This window comes from Pteropus medius, unplaced genomic scaffold (assembly GCF_902729225.1).
Source record: "Pteropus medius unplaced genomic scaffold, Ma_sr-lr_union100, whole genome shotgun sequence".
In the NCBI taxonomy this organism is placed as follows: Eukaryota; Metazoa; Chordata; class Mammalia; order Chiroptera; family Pteropodidae; genus Pteropus; species Pteropus medius.
Window position 1 is genome coordinate 1,233,453 of NW_024346065.1, and position 8,153 is coordinate 1,241,605.

General features: G+C 44.5%; 1 pseudogene; it reads right to left on the bottom strand.

Moving 5' to 3' along the window:
- Positions 1-6,461: 6,461 nt before the first annotated feature.
- On the bottom strand, positions 6,462-6,580 carry LOC120612830 (uncharacterized; annotated as a pseudogene).
- Positions 6,581-8,153: the final 1,573 nt, after the last annotated feature.

Here is an 8,153-nt window from a genome sequence, read left to right on the forward strand (position 1 = left end):
TCGGCTTCTGTAGTCCTATCCTCCCCTTGTTTTTCTCCTTTGCCGGCTCTTCTTCTTCTAAACATTGGGGTGCCTCAGGGATCCCAGGCCCCTTTCTCTTTTCACCAAGAGGATCCCAGCTCTTCTCATGCCTTCCCAGGCCCCCAACCCCGCGCCACGCCCTGCAGCCTCCATTTCTAGCCCTGACCTCTCTTCTGAACCGCAGACGAGTATATCTGCCTTCTCACTTGATATGTCACTTGGAAGATTCAGAAACATCTCCAACTTCTCATGCCAAGAAGTGAGATGTCCATCTTCCTTTCACACCTGCATCACTTCCGCTTTTTCTCATGTCGGCAAAACCAGAAACCCAGGAGACGGTGCCGACACGCCCCTCTCTCTTACCCCCACCCCTATCATTACCTGCACATGCTTCTCGAAGCTGTGCAATTCTCACAGCTCCTCTCTCCAGAGCTAAGCCTCCCCCTTTTCTTCTTGGCCCCATCTTCTCTGCAGGAAGAAACAGCAAGCGCGTGCTCCTGAAAATGAGAATTGGATCACATTCCCTCCCTGTGAGAAAGCCCGCGGAGCTTCCTGCTGCACACCAAATGAACGGCCAGCTGCTCCCAGCACCCGCAAGCAAAGCCTGCCCCATCGGCCCCTGTCCCTCCTGTCTCACGCCTGCCTCCCGCTCATGACACCTCAGCCCCTCTGTCAGGTGCTGACTCAGGGTCTTCACTGAGGCACCTTCTTCTGTCTGGCATCTTCTCCCCTTTATACCTCAGACCAAACATCACTTCTCAGATGTGTCTTGCCTCCCAAGTTATTCTTCTCCCTTGTTATTCTTATCTTCAATTTGTAGTTATCTATTTATGTGTATATGAATTGCTGTAATGTCTGCTTCCTGTATAAATCTCATAATATAGGGATTATACCTTTTTTTTGTTGTTGTTGTATCACTGTGTATCCTTCAGTGCCTGGCACATACCGGGAACTCGATCAATAAATATTTGTTTAATAAACAAATGTTCAAGCTACACAAGATTAGCTATTTAAATAGCCAAATATACACATTCTATTCTTTGATAGCAGAAAAATTGTCATTTGCAAAACGGCTATTGCCCTTAGACCTGGATAAAAGTGCCTGTGCTTCAGAGGTTACACTCTGACCTCCTCTGGCTGTGGTCCTCCCTGGGGAGCAAGGAATCCACAGGGCCAATGGGACAATCCTACTCAGAGCTCCCACTCCAGCTAGAGTGGCCAAGTTTAGCAAATAAACATACAGGACACACAGTTAACTGAATTTCAGATAGGCAACCACTCATATTTTTAGATAAGTATATCCTGTGAGATATTTGAGACATACTTACACTAAAAAATTATTCATTGCTTACCTAGAATTGAAGTTTGACTGGTCATCCTGTATTTTATTTGGCAATTGACATCTAGACCAGATGTATGCAAATGATGGCCTGTGGACCAAATCTGACTGGCTGCCTACTTTTGTAAATAAAGCTTTATTGGAATGCAGCCATACCCATTCATTTATGTATTGTCTATGGCTGCTTACAGGATCCAAGACAAAGTTGAATAGTTGTAACAGAGACCATACTGCCCACAAAGAATAAAATAATTTAATATCTGACCCTTTATAGAAAAGTCAGCTGACCTCTGATCTAGACCATTCTGTGGATGCCCAGGGCCTCCAGTGCCTGCCCAACAACCCTGAGCCTGCCTCCAGATAATGCAAGGGCCTCTCCTCTGGTCTGGTCTCTGAGGGTGACCCAAGGCCAAGGGCACAGGGGTGCGGATGGAGTTGGAAGCACTCGTTCAGGGCCTTCACACTGAAGGGTGGAGCTGAGGGAGCGAGGCTGAATGCCAATCTTTCCTGAACCACCCTGTTACTGCCCAGACTTTGGAGGATCTCAAAATGCTAAATTTGCTCTTGGCCTTCCATTTCATTAGGAAGATGAGCTTTTCAAGATAGAAAACATATTTTATTTACTTTGTATATTAGACTGATTTAACTTTTAAATAATTAAACATGTGGCTTGAGGCCTCCCTTTATATTTTTGACTTGGGTCACTCAAATGTCAGGTCTGTTTTAAGCCATCAAGGTAAAGAAAGGGAGATGGACATCAATAGTGCCATCTTGTGGTGAGATCTACTATTACCATGTCCAAATAGTCTGAGCTCCTCAAACACTTTACTCATCTACAGCAGGGGTCATCAAGCCCCAAGTCCCAGACTGGTACCAGTTCGTGGCCAGTTAGGCTGGGCCACACAGCAGGAGGTGAGTGGCAGGGAAAGCTTCATATATATTTGCAGCCGCTCCCCAGCACTAGCACCACCACCTCAGCTCCACCTCAGACCATCAGACATTAGATTCTCACAGGAGCACCAGTCCCTGGGGCCAAAAAGGTTGAGGACTGCTGATCTATAGTTTCAGGAGCTTAGGAAGTCTGCCTATGACTACAACAAGCAAAGTTCCAAATTATACCACTGAACCATTGGGAGTCTCTAAAATGGTTTATGAGACATTAAAGAGATATTAAATAATAGTCAGCATAGTTTTCTCCAAAATTAGTAATTTACGGGTGGCCCATAATAATTTCTTATTTGTACCGTGCTTTACAGTTTACAAGGCATGTTCGTTCACACACAACTTCATAGTTGAACCTCACAACCACACTGCGGGTTCCCCTGAATATGGGGACTCTCAGCATCCATGACTTGCCCCAGCCTGTCCAGCAAGTCCAGTGTTCTAATCAGCATATTAGAGCCATCTTGCTATTAACCAGAATGGGAGTTAGGCAGAAAATCAATTTCCCTAACCACGAAAAGACCAGAGGGGTTTCATTGAGCAAACTAGAACCCTGATGATGACCTTCTCTTAGTGTTCCCAGGCCAAAATAAGGGAGAGGAGTTTGCTGAAAGGGTATTGCAATCCTTCAATATCTGAGATTTGTGATGATTTCTTATTATCCACACCAAAGAGCATTTAGCAAGAGTTGACTCTCCGACATTTCATTATTCCTCAAACCACTTTGAAAAGCCCCTTCTCTGCTCTGCAGGCAGCAACCCACAGGAGTTGCCACAAGATCTTGGCCCTCAGTCAAAGCGCATTGGGGTTAACCTTCACAGCTGCCTCCACCCCAGCAGAGCCAGGGAGATCTGAGCTACTTGGAGGAATTTTAATTCCAGTCTGTCGGAGATTAACATCTTTTCCAGAGATAGCTGTGAAGACGCTTTCTCCCAACAACCCAGCGGTGAGCTAGGGATCTCACTGTCACTGGAGCTGACACACACAGTCGAATTTCACATTACAGTTGGAAATACATTGAGGGAATTCGAGCTGGAAGCAGCACTTTAAATTATACTTTTCTTAAAGATCAATAGATGCTCCAAAGCAGTCCACTGAGTGGGTTTTTGTGTGGCTTTGACAAAAACAGTTTTGCTTCTCGCCTCTGCGAGAGCCAATCTGAACCACCCAAGAGATGCTTTTCCAACTTTTTGATCGCACATGATGTGATTTGTGTGAAAGTAAGTTTACTTTGCCTTTCATCGTGGACTTCTGAGCTATGCAATGAGCTGGGGGACCAGGTTTATCAGATCCAAACTCTCCTTTTCATCTCCAGATTCATTCGTTTATTCATGTATGCATTCAGTAAATGTTTATCGAGTCCCATCTATGCCTCAGACACCGTTTGGTAACAAATTAATAAGACTTGACCATGCCCATGTGACATTCACAGGCTCATGCTGCTGGGGACTCATGTTGCAGGGGTCTAGGGAAGGCTTGCCAGGGTTTGAGTCCGGTTTTTAAGTACCAGTGACAGTTAGCAAGACAGATGAGGGTGAAGGAAGGGAACTCAAACTGGAAGACACCAAGCCTCACCCTCCAAGCTACCGGCTTCATGGCCTCCAGAGACCTGTTTCAACAGAGAGCATCTCAAGAAAGATGTTCACCAAGAGATGCTCGGTTCCTAAAGCCTCACCTGCGTCAAACAGTACTAAAACTGTGGTTTACACAGATGGCAAGGGGAGGAGGGCAAGGAGGCAAAATAGAAACATCGGTTTGTGAAGAAACTGAAACAACCGTGGGCAGAGTCTGGATTTTCCCTCTGATCCTGGCCAGCAGGGGGCAGTGCAGGGCTCTTTGAGGAGTCTTTAGACTACACCCTTGAGGTGAGAAGGTCCCTAATGGTTAAGTGAGCCAAGGCTCCTCCCAGGAAGGTTACACCCCCTTTTATCATCTTCACAGTGCTATTACTTTCTGAAATATTATTGTTCATTTGTTTACGTTCTCATGTATTGTCTTCTTCTCCTTCCCCAGGACCTAAGCTCCACGAGCCAAGGCCTTGCCTGTCTTGTTCTCTGCTATATGCCAGGGGACTACATTAGCATATGTTGATTTCTCAATAAATATTTTTTAAAAATAAGTTAATGAATGTGTGAATCTCCATGGCATTGAAAAGTGGTCACTGTAGGAAAACTTAAGACCTATGTGTTGTGTTTTGCCCCTAAAAAACTGTCTTCACATACTGTCTATCCCACGTTTACCAGGCAGGCAGCCAGGAGCAGTGGGGAACCACAGGAGAGCTTCTTTGCTGGCAAAACAGACACTCTTTTGAACTCTGGGATGTGCGTTGTTGGGCCCACCATCAGCTGTCAATGCCTGGCCAGGAGGCCAAGGTCAAGGGCCAGTAGGTAAGGAGGAGAGGGCAAGGTCCCGAGTCTAGTCCTGCGGCACAGAGGGGTTGGAAGGCACAGAGGTGACATGAGCTGCCCAGGGCAAGGGGGCTCCGCCCAGACCAGCAGCAGGGCATCCAGAGATCTGACACAGAGTAGAGTGGCGAACGAGAAGGTGCTGAAGCCAGACCTGGGCTGAGGACAGTGCAGGACAACTTCCTGGGGATGTGAGCATCAGTACCCGAGAAACCTATGAAGGCTAAGCTCGCCCTGGCAGGCGTGCCTGTGTCTGCTTCATGCATCAAAAATGGCAGTTTTCAAAATTTAAGGATACTTGGCCACAAAGTGATTCCCGAGTACGTTTCAGGCTCTTCCCCACCTGCTCTAAATAATTAAAGCCCATGTTATATCTACCCAGGTGACCAATCACCCCGGTTTGTCCAGGAATGAGTGTGTCTGCGAATGTGGGAACTTCAGTTTTAGAACTGGACAAACTGGTCACCCTATTACTTGCACTGCCAGCGGTAGTTTATCTTTCCTTCATTCCCTTCAGCGATACTAATGATCTTTATTTCTTCCCTGATCCTTCAGTCTCCTTTTTCCCTTTTCTTGCTTTCAGACCTTTGTCTCTGATTCACGGGACTGCCCAGTGTCTCCAGGTGTCTCAAGTACCACAGTTTGATGCCATCTGGGATGGGGACTGGTAACAGAAACACATCCGCTGGGCTTTCATGGCTGCTGACGATCTTGCCCCTAAATTAGTTTGGGAAATGTCAAAACCACTGCCAGCTCAGATGAGGCAAGAAAAAAACCATTTCATAATTCTCTTCCTATTGTGCGAGGTGAGGCAGCGACAGAGAATGTAGTTTTCTAAGTGTTTGTGTGGTGCTGAAGTTCAAACCATCATTCACGCGTCAGGGTTTTGGAAAAGCAGGCTGTTAACTGATGTGTAAGCAGGGCCAGGCACACAGAGGCCCCACAGAGATGTTCGAGTTCTGCCAAATGTAACCGATGCACCAGTGCTATGCATTTGCTGACTAAGCAAATTAATAAAACGACAGCAGGCATGCCTGTCTAGGTAGATCTCCTCACAGAGATAGGCGAGCATTTAGAGAAGTCATTCAAGGTGCAGGTTGCTAGACAACATTGCTAGCCTGTGCCCCAGATGTCACCCTAGAGGGAATGAAATCCATATACTTTCCCACTCTGAATGACAGAATCTTTTCTGATAAAGCCTTTGAACTTGCCCTTCAGGAAAAGGGAATCATGGTTGTTCCCCTACTTACATTTCAGAAATAAGAGAAAGGGAGGTGTATTGAGAAGATGTTCGGCAAATCCAGTTGTGACTCAGTTTATTCTGGCAAGTTCGGGTTAAAGGCGGCACTTCTGTGGGTGAATCTGCTATGATTCCTTAATGAGAATGGAAAAGCTGAAAAGGGGGTTCAGCCAGGTAAAAATGAAGTGAATTTTGAAATTCACTTTAGGTCTTTGTTTAATAAATTAATTATGCTCAGAATAGTTCTAAAAGCACCTGAATGCCACATGTCATCTCAAGGGCTCTCCTCTTAAATTTCTCACTTAATTATGTAAATGAGAAGGAGTCAGGGATTTTCATAAAATATGATCTTGCTATAAATTCTGGTTGAATCCACTGCTTTTCCATATATATATCTCCATACCTAGCTCTCAAGGAACTCCTAATTTAAAGCCTTCTATATCAAAGCCATCATGTTCAGGTCATCAAGTTTCTTTTTTTATTTTATTATTTTATTTTATTTTATTTTATTTTACACCTACAGCACCTGGTCTTCCTAGGTGGTCTTCCATCCAAGTACTAATCAGGCCTGACTCTGCTTAGCTTCTGAGATCAGACTGGATCGGGCTTGTTCAGGGTGGCATGGCCATAGACTAATCAAGTTTCTGTAGGTGGAAATAACACTTTAAAACAATATTGATCCTTTTCTCTAATAACAGAAACATAGCTGTGTTCATGAAAAATAACATTAAAAAAGTGGACATCTGCTTTTTTGTGTCTGTCCTGCATCTCTATAAGATTCTGAAAAGACCGTGTTTTAGTCACATGGCCTTGCTTGCCCTGCCTCAAGAGTGGTCTGAATCGGCCATCACCTTAGACAGTGATTGGTCCAAGCCTAGGCGCCTGATCCAAACGGAGCCAATCAAGTCCAATTATGGTGCTGGGGCAGGTAGAGATTTCTCCCTTTTTCTAGAATTATGGGGGATTTCCTCCAGTTATATTATGACTACTTAGGAGCCTGAATAAAGATGAAAAAAAAAAAGTTAATAGAGCTAAGAGATTGTATCCAATGAATAGTGATAGGCAAAAATGCATGTCTCTCTGGAATAAATAGAGTCACTACTGATGTAAATAGTTAAGATGAGGTCATGCTGGATTAGAGTGAGCCCCAGTGACTGGTGTCTTTATAAGAAGAAAAAGAAAGAGACCCAGAGACACACACACAAAGCGGGTATGCCATGTGACGACGGAAGCAGAGACTGGAGTGATGTGTCTACAAACCAAGGAAGGCCAAGGACTGCTGTCGACCACAAACTGGAACAGGTCTGGAAGGAGCCTTCCCTCCAGCCTTCAGAGGGACCATGGTTCTGTGGGCACCATGACTTTGGACTTCTAGCCCCCAGAACTGTGAGAGAATAAATTTCTAGGGTCTGTGTTGATTTGTTTTCAATTGTGATAAAAGACACATGACACAAAAATTATCATTTTAACCATTTTGAAATGGCATTAAGTACATCCACACTGTTATTCAAAAATTTCTGTTGTCCCAATCCACCATATTTATGGTACTTTATTGGAGCAGCCCTAGAAAACTAATACAGAGATATATAGAGAGAGAAAGAGTCCTAATGATATTGATTGAATCCCTGGATCCGGCCATGCCTGAATTCCCTTGGAATTACTGACATGAGGCAATAAATGTCATTTATCTGCTTCAATTATTTTTTGAGTGGGTTTCTGTCAGGACTCCTGACTAATACAGATGAGACAGGTTGGCGGCAAATGTTTTTGTCATTGTGTAAACGAAAGCCCTGACAATGCAAGATAAACTGCCTTGTTCAGAGCTATACCAGCCTTTTTCTCCTCCACTTCTCTCATGATTCCGGTTCTCTCACTCTGCTAGTACCAATGTCCAGTTAGGCATTAGCAATTAATAAAATATTTTGGAATATGAGCCAACTTCAAAGACAGGAATCAGGGAACAGCTTGCAAAAATACAGCCTAATTAGAAGAAGCCTCATTAAAATGCTAGGTAGGAGGATGCAGAAGTGAGATGAGAATCAGGGAGTAAGGAAAAAGAATGTGATGTGTCTCAGAGAACTACCCAGAAAGCTCCTCCACGCACACAGCTGTTCCAAGGCAGCTCTAGCCTTTCCTTTTAGGGGATGAAATTGATGATGTGTAGCAAACAATTAATTTCTGTTAAATACCAGCTAGCTAATGAAAA